Below are 15,372 nucleotides of genomic sequence, written 5' to 3'. Positions count from 1 at the left end.
GTTCATTGAAGTATCTTTCTATTAAATGGAGCTACTTTACTTCAGAAAATATTTTCTAGGAATAGTCTCTACCTCTGAAATATACAAATTAACACACTATATCTTCCCAATAAAAGTAGAGACTATAATAATTCTAGCTAATTAAACCAGAGGAATAAAAATATTTAAAATATTTTCTAACTTAACAAATTATTCATTATTTACTTAAGCCCATATATTTATGCAAAGAAGTGGATTTTAGACTTGAAAAATATTTACTGACTTAAGTATTTAATTATCAGAACAAATACTTTAAACTTTTCTATTTGATAATGAGGTTAGTAACATCAATGAAAAAATGAAAGCTGAATGAACATTGGGGTTCTCTGGAGAATATGACTGAAAACACAACATTGTCTTGGTGTCTTTGGTAAACTGATCTACAGTAAATCTTTCTGAAAATGTTTGTGTGGAAACACATACTTGGAGGTAAAAACAGGTTGTATTTATATTTTGTGTTAGGATTTGAAAACAAGTGACTTTGTTTCTTTTCTATTGCTACAATAAAATCTTTTATGGCAAAACGTTACAGGTGAAAGAAATTTGTTTTGGTTTAACTTTAAAAGAGAATGAGTCCATCTTTACTGGGAAGATTACTAAAGGAAGATGAAGCAAGTTTTGTGGGTAGGAAGTGAAGTAGGAAACCCAGCAGGGTTTAGATTCTCAAGGCCTTCTCCCAGTGAGGAACTTCCTAAAGCAAGTCTCCAGCTTCTAACAGTTTCACAGCATCAGAGAGTTCAAAGCAGCTGACCAACTGCTCCAAAAAAAAAAAGGGCTTATGGGAATATATAGGAATATATTTGTGAGGAAGTAACTAATAATGTTACCAGTTAATTTTATTCTGTTTATTAAATATTGTGTATGTGTGTGTTTGTTATTGTGAATCAAATTGAATGTTTCAAGCATTTGAGCCCAATATTCTAGCATTGGGCAGCATGCCAAGTCCTTTTGTATTTTTTTAGCACTGAAAAACAATTTTATTTAAAATGTGTATGACTATTATAAATTTATCAAAATTAAACAAAAATCAAGTTAAGAAAATTTCCATCACAAAAAATGACATCATTAAGGAAGGCCACATTCTGTCCGATGACATCTCTCATCTTTCTGTGACAAACTGGTGGATGTGAGGTGGAGGGGGCAAGAGGGAAAGTCTGACCAACACCAGCAGCTTGATCGTCAGCATGCCTCTTCATGAAATGGCTTAATTACACAGAGTTTCATAAAAATCGGCATTCAGAAACTCTGACACAAAATGAAACCTTCCACTTCAAACCTGTGACTAAGGCTTCTGGCTGGAACTCAGTGTGAGGCAGACAGTGAGTGGATTTAACATTAAGGCACAGGGTAAACTGTGTGCAATGTACACGTATTAACACGGGATGCCCAACATAAGCCACACTTTAGAACGTCCATGGGTTTTCTAAATGTACTGGAATTAGGAGCCAGTGGAGAGCACTCCTCAGGCGTCTTAACAGTACCCTTCTGAAAGTCACTGTGCTAAATACAATCCTGTCTGAACTTGAGAGTCCTGTGAAATTTTCTATTGTAGAATAAATATCCTTGTGAATGAACCTAGATTTGGATTTAAACATTGTACCTATGTAAACTACTTGGCCACACTGACTGTGCCCAAAGCTGGTAGACCCTGCTACTGAATGGGCAAGAAGTGTGAAATTGTAAGGAGTGATTTTTTTTTTTTTTAAAAACAAATGACTATAGTATAAAATCAGCTTTAGGCACTCTGGATAGCATATCTGAGAATGTTCAGGCTTAATATTTTTCACATTATGATTCTTGTGTGTGTCCCCTTCCCAGTGAGAAAACAATTGCTTTCACAGTGGTAAGGGACATGCCTGTCTTCATGGGAGCCAGGGGAGCCATCACTTCTTTGTCACACTGGCAACAGCTTTCTTGGCTGCATCCTCTAGATCCACAGCTGATATAATTGGGAGTCCGCTGCTTTTGAGAATATTCTGAGCCTCCTGGACATTAGTTTCTTCAAGCCGGACTACCAGTGGCACCTTGAGCTCCAGCTCCCGGCAGGTTTTGGTGATCCCATTGGCAATGATGACACAGTTGACAATCCCACCAAAGATATTGACGAGAATGGCTTCCACCTTGGGATCAGATATGAGCAGTTTGAATGCTTAATAGACTTGGGCCTCCTTTACACCATTACCTAGGTCCAAGAAGTTAGCTGGCTTCCCTTCATTCAGGAAGATGATGTCACAGGTAGCCATGGCCAACCAGCACCATTCACGAAGCAGGCGATGTTCCCGTCTAGTCCTATATACTTGAGATCGTATTTGGCAGCTTCATTTTCAATGGGCTCATTCTCTGATTTGTCATCCATAGCAAATATGTCCTTTTGTCGGAATTCAGCATTGTCATCAAGGTTTATCTTGGCATCAAACAGACAACTTGTCCTTTTGGAGTTTCACTGAAGGGGTTCCCTTCCACCTGAGTGGCGCCAATCTTCAGGAAGAGACGGTACAGCTTTTTAATCTGATCTGCAGCCTGGTTTTTCAAAGACCCGCGGAAGCCCAGATTTTCTGCTGTGCGCTGGGCTTGGCTATCCTTTATCCCTTCAAAGATGCCAATTTGTTCCTTAAAGATGAGTTCTGGACTGGAAGCCGCCACTTCTTCAATGTCAACGCCCGCCTGGGGAATGCCCACTATCACAGGGCCATTATGGGACAGGTCCATCAGAATGGCCAAGTAAGTTTCTCTAGAAATATCCAGGGCTTCAGCAACCATCACCTTGTTAACTTTCATACCTTCTTTTGGAGTTCATTTTGTTGCTAGATTACAACTAATCATCTGCTGAGCCAGCTGTCCCACCACATTAGGGTCTCTTGTTAAATGAACACCTCCTTTCAAACCACTATCAATGACCCCTTTTCCTCTTCCTCCAGCTAAGATCTGGGCTTTTAAAACAATTTCTTTTGCATCTGAGACCTGATCGCCAGGAGCTGCGCCGCAGCTCTCTCTCTTGCAGAAGCTTCCTGACCTGTGCCAGATGGACACCAGGACGCCGTCTAAACTAGGAACCTGAGGAGAGGCCACGAAGGGGAGGGTGTCCTTTTATATTTTAATACAATTATTAAAACAGCAAAATATTTATTCTGAATTTTAACGACAAAACAGAAAGTTAGTTATATAAAATTGTTCATTAGTTTCTTGATCACTGGTAAATTTAAGACACAGGAAAGTGGCTGAGTGCATATTTAACATACCAAAGTGGACCTGGCCTCCAGGTTCTCCCAGCATCCTTCAGTCCCTACCCTTCCCTCCATGACCTATCCAGTCCAGGGGCTGTGCTTCCCCTGCCCAGAAGGTCATTCCTGTATAACCAAGACATTTTCATCACTGTCTTCTCTTTCTCTCCCCAGCTCTGCATTTCTGCCTCTCTGCATATCCTACTTTCTTTCTTTCCTCTTCCTGCTCACCCCTGTCTTCCTCCCCATGTCAACTTCCCTGGCTTCTTTTCTTGAGACGAGTGAACCAGTCCTAGAGCAGCTTCCCAATATACCTGCATTTATATACACCAATTTGGCTGGAATTGGCTCGTTTCATTAGTGGAGAATATTAATTACTTATCAATTTGACTATTTCAGTTTATATAAAATAAAAAACCTCATAAGTAAGAATGTCGCTGGGCAGTGTTGGCACACTTCAAAAGGCAGAGGCAGGTGTATACCTATGAGTTTGAGGCAAGCTCTGGACAGACAACCAGTGCAAAAAGAAAAACCATGCTTCACAAAAATAAAACAAAGCCAAACAAAACAAAAGATTATATAACTTTTATTATATAAAAATATATAACTTTTTTGTATTCAATTAAGAAACTCTAAATTGATTTAGAAATATTTTATAATAATTTTGAATTATGAGGAAAAGCCATTCAGAGACTGCCCCACGTGGGGATCAATCTCATATACACTAGCTGAACCCGGACTCTACTGCAGATGCCAGGAAGTGCTTGCTGACAGGAGCCTGATACAGAGGCTCTGCACAGTCTGACAAATACAGAGGCAGATGCTTGCAGCCAAACATTGGACTGAAGGTGGGTTCCCTTATGGAGGAGTTGGAGAAGGTACTGAAAGAGCTGAAGGGGTTTGCAGCCCCATAGGGAGCAACAGTGTCAACCCTCCAGACACTCTGGAGCTCCCTGGGGACTGGACCACAAATCAAAGAGTACATATGGAGGGACCTATGGCTCCAGCTGAATATGTGGCAAAGGATGGCCTTGTTGGACATCAGTGGGAGGAGAGGCCCTTGGTCCCATGAGGGTTCAATGCCCCAGTGTAGGGGAATGCCAGAACAGGAAAGCCCGAGTGGGAGGGTGGGTGGGTGGGGAAGCACGCTCATAGAGGCAGGTGGAAGAGGATGGGATAGGGGATTTCCAGAGGGGAAACCTGGAAAGGGGGTATCATTTAAAATGAAAAAATAAAATATCCAATAAAAAAACAAATACAAAAATAAGAAAAGTAAAAGGAAAAAAGTAAAGTTATAAATTTGTTACATAAATAGCTTTACAGTTTATTAAAATTCATATTGTGCTGTTTTGGTATAATTCCTTTGAGAAAATATTTTACATAAAATCCATAATTTTTAACAAAGATTTTAAAAGTCTTTTTAATAGTGGTGAGCCACTCTTTGTCTCTTTCTCTTTGTCTCTCTGTCTCTGTCTTTCTCCGTCTCTCTCTGTCTCTCTGTCTCTCTCTGTGTCTCTGTCTTTCTCTGTCTCTTTGTCTTTCTGTGTCTCTGTGTGTCTGTCTGTCTGTGTGTTTGTCTGTCTGTCTGTCTGTCTGTCTGTCTGTCTGTCTCTCTCTCTCACTCTCTCTCTCTCTCACACACACACACACACACACTACAATTTTGGTCAGCATCCACATGTCTTTACTTCCCAAACTCTAAAACCATATGCGCAAACCATAGGACAGCGCATTTTCACTCTGGCTTTGAGTATGAAATTCAAGCCATACTTTACTGTCAGAGTTGTCTCCCCTGCCCATGATTCATTATTTAATAATTCTTAACATTCCTCAGAGAAAGCACTTTATTATGATGTTCAATTTAAAAGAATCTAAATGTGAGTTTTCAAGAAATGTGTTTACACGTTGCTAAAATGCATGTACAAATATTTAATTAAGTTTAGGGCTGTTATTGTTTACCTAAGTGTGACTTAAATTACTTTTACACTTAAGCCTGTGGGATGTAAAAAGAGAGGGAGAATTTCAAGATAATTCAAGCAAAACAGAACTTTTAGAATACTTATTGATTTTTTTCACCATACAATATACCTTCATAAATCATGGTCATTGTGTCTCACTTCGATGTGTCCTGGATTCCACCAAATATAACGTGATCTTTTATGTGGACCCCTGAAAAGAACATTATTTCCTCATGATTTCTTCTCACTTTTTCATTTTACTGGCTTCACTTTTCTTTTTTACTTCTAATATTGTCAGCTGTACACAAGATACACTGACACCTCAAGGTCAAGACAATGAACAATGAGAGATAATGATTAATAATCGCTTTGTTCTCGATTAATACTCCACATATGATCAGTAAACTAAGAAGAAATAATTTTCCAAGCCTGTTTGTGTTTGTCAGCTTCTAATTGTGACACGTGAAAATAGTGACATTTCTTATAGATGCAAACACTTTACATTTGTTTATTAAAATTTATATAGATCACATTAATACTAATATACACTTCAGTGCCTTCTCCGCTGCTTTTTTATCTTGGTTTCCATAGTTCCTTAAAATTCTAGAAGCAATCAAGCCTTCTTACTTCAAACTTGATGTCCTAACTATTTTTCTTTAATTTTCATTATTAATAGCCCATGCGTTCAGTTAGAACTCACAAAATGTGAATGGGCAGGAGACAACTATTCACAGGTGCAAACAACCCACAAGTATCTGAATGACCTGAGATAAGACTCTTCTTTCTTCATTTTAGCCAAGCCTTTTTCATTTCTGTACATTAGAACAACACGTATTATCTGACATTTGTATTCAAGGTAAACGGCATTGATAAATGCTGTGAAGTTTCCATTTTGTATCAAATCAAAACAATATCATCCTGGTAATGTGCAGGCAATGATTAGCTGAGCCTCTTTTATATTTATTATGCCTTTCTATTTTTGCTAATTCTCACATATTCTGATTATTCGGTACCACTACTCACACAATTGATTGGCTGTAATGAATACAGTGAACTCCACTGAACTGAAATAGCTTTTCTCTGGGGATTCTTATTGGAAAAGTAATAAAAACATGTCAGATAAACATGCTGGATTAAAGAGTGAAAAATTTGTGAATTGGGGCAGGGCAATTGGAATGAAGACAATGAAAAATTATGAAGGACTAATAGAAGACGCAAGTGTATCAAAACAGCACATTAGAAATCAGAGATTCTGTCGAGCACTTGTGCCTTTGAGCAGCATAGTTTTAGTATTTTCTATTCATGAAAAATGATCGGAGCCTCTACAATCAAAACTTCTTTAATAAAATACATCTTCACCGACAGGCAGCAACTTGACACACTTCCTTCAATGAGAGTTGAATTATGTAATAGAAATATCATGACATTAACTAAAGGTGGCCACTAACAGAGCTAAGTGAAGCAGGCACAAACCAAATGTAAGGTACCCTTAGGAATTGGAACACGGAATAATAATGGCCTAATTTATTCAGACTATAAAGAGAAGCTTAAGTTCAGCAAAGCAATTATAATTTCTGTCTTGGGGAAATGTTTTATTTTAACCAGTATGTGCAGGTTATTCCTCTGATAATAATTACTTGCCATCCACTATATACAACCATTAGTCTGTCTATCAGGCTACTGTCTACCTTGCTATTATTAATCACGTATATGTTGATAACAACTATCATCTATCTATCACATATTTACATATCTCTCATATATCTATCTGTATGTCTATCAATCATCTATCTGTCTAGCATCTATCTCTCTATCATCTGTAATCTATGGAATTTATTATACATTTCTCATCTATATTTATCTCTATATCCATCTATTGATGTTACTTCCATCTTTGAATCTATTATCTAGCACCCTTGGCCAACATACTTGGTGGTTTCCTCAAAAAGTTGACAAAAAATGCTTAGGTCTCCACATTATTGAGGACTGAATAATAATAATAAAAAAAACCCAAGGATCTTGCATATATTTGTTTGAAGACAGTTTTTACACTCCATGAGACACAATCAAATATTGCATTTTAAATATTTTCACTGTTTTTTTTTTTTTTTTTTGAGACAGGTTTTCTCTGTATAGCCCTGGCTGTCCTGGAACTGACTCTGTAAACCAGGCTGGCCTTAAACTCTGAAATCCTCCTGCCTCTGCCTCCCATGTGCTGGGACTAAAGGCGTGCACCACCACTGCCCAGCATTTTCACTGTTAATATATGTAAAAACAGGTTTTTGAACATAGAAAAAATGATTGCAGTATCCTGAAAATGTAATATAATCTACCCAGTCAACATAAATGGATTTTAAATGGATTTCACTGCTTAGATAGCTAGCTATTGAAATAATGCAACTTGATAAATAAGCTACTTGTAAAAAATGATTTTTTTCATTTAATTTTTGTGATGCTTTAAAAGAAAACATGTAGCTAATGTTTTTCTTCATTTCCGTTGTATATAAATGACTGTTGAAGTAGGAAAAAAAGAAAAATAAACATAATTGACTGGGTCCTAGCTGTTGCTACCCCTTAGAAAGGAAGCTGGAAGAAACAATTAGGTGAAATTAACAGGAAATTAATGATGTTCAATAATGGCAACAACAATAGAGGACATAATAATTACTAATAAGAACTTCTCATATATCGTAATTTCAGTCATAGGACTCTATTAAAGTTTATGAAAATTTATATAATTAACAAAGTGTATTCTTTATGACAATGTGGCCATTATTAATAGAAAAATACATACAATTTATATTACATAGTATTTTGTAAATCATCAATGAGTAATGAACAGGCATGGTGTCCCAATACATATAAGCGACATACATTTTGGTAATTTTGATCAGAATTCACTCTCCTGTTGCTTTTGCTGCAACTATGAAATTTTGCTTGAAAGGACTAAAATAGAATTGATAAGTTAGGACAAATGATGAATCACATGTGACCAACATTAAGCCAAAAAGTATTTCTGCTACTATAACATTGTCTGTCTGTCTCTACTGTGAGCATTTGCAGACACAGGCAAAGCTCTATAGCAGGTTACTACAAGTCAGTTTTATACCTGTAGATTTTCAGAAAATGTAATATATCAGTAGTATATATACTTTTGTTCATCATGCTGCCATAGAATATAAATTTTATGTTGTCATGCATGAGTAATATATTTACTTTTGCTACTGAATGGATATCCCATGGTATAATTCTTTGTGAATGAAAATTTTAAAATGCTTCAGAATTGAGTTAGTTGTGGGAAGGGAAAAGGTGACGAGAATATACTGAAGTGGAGGGGACTGAATCCTGGGAGGACTAGAAGAGGAGGAAACAGGTGGAGAGGGACTAGAAGAATCTATTTTTAATAAAAATGTATTCTCAAAAATATGTAAAGAATCTAAATGTAAAATTGCTATCAAGATTCATACAAAATATTGATACAAATGCCTATGATATTAACTAGTTTTGCCTTATCACTTGGAAGATAAATAATGTTCTTTTGTCTCTCGGTTGAAATTGTTCAGTAATAATTGGACAGTCATCTCATGTTATTTCCTGAGCTTTGTGCTCATAGGTCTGCATGCTCTCTCATCCCTCACTCTTAGCAATGAGATGTAAATGAAATCTAGTTTGAAAATGGTTGGTTTTATACAACAATAGTTGTGTGGTTTTTTTTTTTTTTTTTTGGTTTCATTTTATACACTATGGCTGCTGTCATGAGATTGTTCCTTGATAAATGTTAGCACTTAACTTATGAAACACTGTCTAATTATTCTCTCTCTCTTTGTTTCTCTCTCTCTCTCTCTCTCTCTATATATATATATATATATATATATATATATATATATATATATATACATACAGTCATTAATATTAAAAAATCTACAGGAAAAACACATTCCATGTGTTAGCATTTACTGTTTTTAAGTAACAACAGTTTTAATTTTTTTAAATGAAGAAAATTCATCATCAAGCAATTTGTATGTTTTCTAATAGAAACTTTTACTTCATTGAGTGTTTATACATAAAATATGTATTACATGCACACATACACAGACTCATTTTAAAATTTTCTATCATATATAAAAAGGATGGTTCCGGTGCTTTGTGAAACGATTACATTTTAAGCCATGCAAGCATTCTGAGTGTGACCCAGCTATGCATCAGGATAAGAATGAGATCAGCTATTTGATTCCAGTTTTTTTTTTTTTAACTTTACTGTTATCCGATACATACAAACAAGAAAGGTAGCACATTGATGGCTAACAACCAGTGTCCTCACATAATACAGAGAATGTTTAATGTAAATGCATAAGAGACATATATCTCCTCCAGTATTTGGTGCCCTAAGATATAAGTTAGCTCCATCTCACTAAAAACACAGTACTAAAAAGCATTGATATAGGTGAAAATAAGTCAAGTACATCTGCATGTACAGATGGACAACTTTGATCTACATTATAAAACACCTATGCTTTTATCAAATATTCTCTATCCACTTCCAGTAAAGAGCAATGGGCAGAGCAAATATAATTAATAACTTTAAAATGTGGTGAACTTCATAACCGAAAACCCTACTGTTTTAACCCCATTTTGTCGGTGTATTTCACTTTAATATTTCGAAAACACTGCTTCATGTGCCTAGTTATTTTTTTCTGCAGCTGCATATGCAGGTGCAGGTTTAAGCTGTATGAGGAATGGAAAGGAGTTTATCATGCAAATAATACAATTGTTTACCTCATCTCTACCCAGTAATTGACCCAGTGGTTCATTATGGAACAATTTTTGTGAAGTTACTGAGAAAATACATAGTAAACATTGTTCAGTTGACAGAGGAGCAGAGTAAGAAGTCTATTCCTTTAAAATAGAATGCACATTAATTTTCTAGCAGAGCCAGCCGACTTAGGCTTTCACTAAAAGTACATCTAGAGAGAAATACTGTACCATCCTGCCACCTGTAACACACTTGCCTTAGTCTATTAGGTGTACATGAGAAGCAGAATGCCTCAGCCAAATACGTGATATTCACAGATAGAAAGTTAAAGTAGAATTCTGATATTTCCAAAGGTCAGCATTAAGTTTTCTCCATCAGAGTGTCATTATATATTAAGTGTATTATATTCTTGGATGTGGGAAGGCAGAATGCCTAGGAGTAGTGAGTTTCAAACACAAAACAAACTATGTGGTCAATTCAGAACTATTTTGCTTTATTGTTCATCTGCTTCTTTGCACTTTTGATTTTGTAGGTATTTTTGCATTTTAAAATGTTTCTCCTTTTTTGGGGGGAGAGAGACAGAGACAGAGACAAAGAGAGAGACAGAGAAATAGCAAAGGGATGTGTGAGTAAGAAGGTAAATAAGATATAGAAGAAATTTGTGGAATTAAAATATAATCAAAATTATTTTATATAAAAAGCATTAAATAAAATATTTAAAATCTGTACTATTTACTGGCCAATTTATCTTCATTATGTGGGTTTGAATGATTTCTTGCTTGAATGTATAGGAACCAAATATATGACTTAACTGCAAAGGTCATAAGAGAGCAGTGGACCTCCTGGCACTGGAGTTACAGATAGTTAATAGTCACTATGCTCTTAAAGCTAAAACAGGGTCCTCATTCTGTTAAGCTTGAAGGCAGTAGACCCAGCATAACTTGACTCTTAGAGATTCAAGCAAGCAGCTGCCCAAAACAGATGCAGCAACCCATAGCCAAACATTACCAAGAGCTCAGGAAGTCTTGTGGAAGACTTGAGAAAGGATTGAGGAATCCAAAGGGGTCAAGGACTCTACAAGAAGGTTACAGAGTCAACTAACCTGGATATTTGGGGATTCTGAGACTGAACCACCAACCAAAGAGCGTACACAAAGTAAACATCCCCATAACAGCATGTGCACATATGTCGCAGGTATGCTGGTACACTCAAGTTCTTCCTTTCCAAGTGCACAGCATACAATTATACAAACATACACTTGCATCATGCAATTTATTAATGATAACATTTGAACCAAGATTTTCCACATATTTATACAGGAAGCAGAGGTCTATATAATGACATTGAAAATGTTGGAAACATTTACAGAGGTCATCTTCTTCATAAGAATGGTTACCTGCAATGCTATTGATCTAGTCTCCCTGTCCCTTTCTCTCTCCATCTTGAAACCTTTCTACATTTAAATATAAGAGAAACTTACTTTTCTTATTGTAATAAAGAAAAATGCTAAATCTTTTTCTTATTGCAGTATTAAATGCATGAAGTCTGTCTTAACTTATTTTGTGAAGAAAAAACTTAAAATAGTAATAACAGACTTCAATAACATGTAATTTTTCTATTTAATTCTCTCTTTTATGACTCTTCAGACATCATAAAACATTAAATGGGCTTCCTCTATAACTGAAATTTGTATGACTTCTCAGTACCAGATTTTCTTTTAACTCACTATTGACCATTTAAGCAAGTTGAGGTCTGCACCATTCGCTAAACAAGATGAAACCCATAACTGGCACCATTATCATGGTGCTATAAGTCCTTGTAGATGCAAACATCTTAAGCCATAGGTACAAACCTTGTTCTTTTATTTGGCTAAGTAGGTAGAGTATTGAAACCAACTCCTAATGACTATGACTGCACCCATATATCAGTTTTTCTATCAACTTTAACCAGAGAAGATTCTTCTTGCAGTACAATTAAGAAAGATCTACAACTGGGCAAGAGTCAAAGAATAAGAGGATGTTGAATGCTCTTCCATAAACAAGGCATCTATGTTATACATTCTTCTAACAACCTAAGGGACTATGGTGGAAGGTATAGCAGAGAGACTGTGTCAGTCTCAGAGGTGATGGATGACTACAAGGAATGCATGTTTTCTGGACACAGCAAGATAGTTGATGATATGAAGTCACAATGATTGTAGTAGTACTTGTAAGACCTCCACTATTTCAAAAAGACACAATTTTATCATGAAGAAGAGAGACTGGCATCAAGTTTTACTCTTCACTATGGAGTTACTGACAATTGACAGCTGATGGGAAAGAGAGGGCCCACAGCCAAGAGATTATGTCCAATACCATTTGGACTTGATTTGTTTAGGAAAATGTGATGAGAGTTGAGTGGGCAAGGAAGGGGGATTGGATTTGAGAGAAAGGAATGAATGCAACCCTAAAACATTGTATAAAATCCTCACAGAAGTAACCCAAAATACACATTTCACTTAACCTTGTTTGTGGTCTATCTAAAAGCCTGCATTTTTCTTTCATTACTCTCTTTAATTTATATTTCTCTTCTACTTCCTTTAGTTTGAAAATTAGAGTTGTTTGATCTTCTATACCCTAGTACTACATTTATAGAATGTCTTAAAGCAAACTAGTGTGTAATGAGGATAAATACTGTGGAATAACTAAAAGAGAGAAATGAGAATTCATTTGAGTGAATTCTGCTACTATGTCTTGTACTTTCAAGCAATACTTTTGTAAATGTTAATAGTATTTAAAAACTTGAAAGTGTGATTTAGTGCTAGAGAGGTAAGTGAGAGGTTAAACTTGTTCCTTGCTGCAGCAGCCTGAATTCACTTTATAGCAACATCTTAGTGTCTAACAACATCAGCAAGAATAATTCCTAAGATGCTGACTCTCTCTTCTGATGTCTAAATAATGGACAAGCACATCTCATAAGTATTCACATGCAGGCAAATACTCACAAATTTTTTAAAAGATGTGATTTTACACATTTCTTCAAATCTATATACTGAGTGATACTACATGGAGAAGTATAATTAGCAATTCTGGATTTAAAGAGCAAAGCGTAGCATGTAGTACTAATGAGGGACACAGTTGTTGATTTGCTGATTTTTTTCTGGTATATTAAATTTTCTTTATATTTTAAAAACATAAAGATCAATTTAGGTCAGTTAGCACTTTTATAAAGTCCTATAAAGACAGAAACAGTCCCATAAAACATGAATAACAAAATTGAGGAGAAAATAAAAGTAAGACATACTGTTAGAGTAAACAAAGGAGGTATTATATTTAGCTTAAAAAAGAATGAGCTGAGAAAATTTGAGCTTACATTTTTATCTTGCATATCTTTTACTTAGAATATATTGACATTCTTCTGTGATCATAAATTGACTACACAAAATATACAAAAGTATATTCTACATTTATTATTATTAGTCATTAGTTTAAAATATTTTAGTAGGAGTGATGACAAGCACATGTGGGGTTTATTTGTTTCTGTATTGAGACTAAATAATTAAGTAAATATTTGGCTAAATAATTAACATCAACTATTATCTGGAACACATTGGAAGAGCTGTTTTGTTGCAGATTCCCAAGTACATTGTTGAGGTAAAATGCTTTAGTTAAGAACAAGCATTGAATTGCATGTGTGGAGATGGATAAATTAGAAGGTGAATGATAAATTGAATGTAGAAAGAATGCATGTTAACATCCTAGTGTCTACATGGTTTCCAAAATTTCTGTCCCTAGTCTTTCACTATTTGTATAATCAGTGATCTAGATTTGCAGAAGGACTGTAAATCTCATGTAACCTAAAGACTATGTCAAGCTAAGAAGAGTTTACACACATTTAGAGATTTATTCTACTGGATTTTTTGGACTAAATAGAGATTATTTGGGAAATTTTTCTAGACAATTAAGTTTCCTTTGGAGAAACAGAGGTCAAGAACTTTTTCTCTGTGTCTCTGTCTGTCTATCTCTGTCTGTCTCTCTGTTTGTCTATCTATCTATCTATCATCTATCTATCTATCTATCTATCTATCTATCTATCTATCTATCTATCTATCTATCATCTCTGCTCTGTCTCTCCAAATAAACAAATTGATAGAGTTGATTTAATATCTATAGCAACAAGAGAAAAAGTCTGCCAATAATCTAAAGGAGTATGAAAATAAGCACTGCCCTAAATGTGTCTGATCTGACAGTTTAACTAGGCTGGTACTTTTGTGGTATAGTGGGACTTTTAGCACAAAATCTAATTAAGCTTTTTCTAGCACAATGATAATTGAAAAACAAAATATGGTGTCAAGCCCTGAAAGTCCAGCTATTAAAAATGTAGGTAAAGAGAGTTAGCAGACACCCTGTGACAAAACATAAACAAAAACAGAGGCACAATAGTTACAATAGTTAAGTGAAGAATTCGTATTGTAGTAAGAATCTGATAAATATATAATGTGTAAAAATAGTATATGTTTTGAATGTATTTTAATATTGTTGATAGAGACTGATATATGTGTGTATGTAAAAATAGAGAATTTGACTTTTATGTATATATGTAAATATGTGTGGAATATATATTTATATATAGTAGAAATATAATATATATTTCAAATACAATCTCAGAATTCAATATTCATAGATTCTGTATTTATAGAATCAACCATACTCACAAACAATGAAAATACTTTTAAAGTCTTTGTTGTTGGAATTATTGCCTAAAAGGCAAAGTATAACAAACATGTACAGTGAATTTGTATTCTACTTTGTGTTATAAGTAACTGGGGACAATTTCAGGAATGATTATTCTATGTCAATGCATTTTCTGTAAGAGTGTAAGAATCAGCAGATTTTTGTGCCTGCAGCAATGAAGAGTGTCTTAAATTAAATTTCTATAGCTATATTGGAATAACTGTATTGTGTATGTTTTATTAATACACACAATAAGGTTATCATAAAAACCAAGAGAATGTATGATTCAATTAAATGTAATGCCTGCAATAGGTCAAGTTGAAGAGACTGGAAATTAAGGAGTGATTATTAAGGCATTGAAGAAGTCAGAAGAACAAGTGTCTGCTTAGGGTATGGGAACTTATTCTGGAGTGATAAACTTTGTGGTGTAGTGGTACTCTGCAAAGTGTGTGTGTATATATATATGATGTATATGTATATATAAATGTATTATAAATATCATATCATGTATATGTATATGATATATACATATTTTATTCATATAGAGATATCAATATCATATATATGTATATTGAAGAATCATTGACTATATAGTTTTGAAAGTTAAACTGTTTAAATTGTATTATAATTCAATAAGATAACACAGTATTATACACAAACATTGACAGTTCAGTATGCCCTAAATCTTA

At 34.9% G+C, this 15,372-nt stretch overlaps 1 pseudogene; it reads right to left on the bottom strand.

Annotated features, from left to right (window-relative positions):
- Positions 1 to 1,835: 1,835 nt before the first annotated feature.
- LOC117706837 (succinate--CoA ligase [GDP-forming] subunit beta, mitochondrial pseudogene) lies at positions 1,836 to 2,877 on the bottom strand (annotated as a pseudogene).
- Between the last annotated feature and the right edge of the window lie 12,495 nt (positions 2,878 to 15,372).

Source organism: Arvicanthis niloticus, chromosome 4 (assembly GCF_011762505.2).
Source record: "Arvicanthis niloticus isolate mArvNil1 chromosome 4, mArvNil1.pat.X, whole genome shotgun sequence".
NCBI lineage: Eukaryota > Metazoa > Chordata > Mammalia > Rodentia > Muridae > Arvicanthis > Arvicanthis niloticus.
This window is presented reverse-complemented; position numbering and strand designations above follow the sequence as displayed.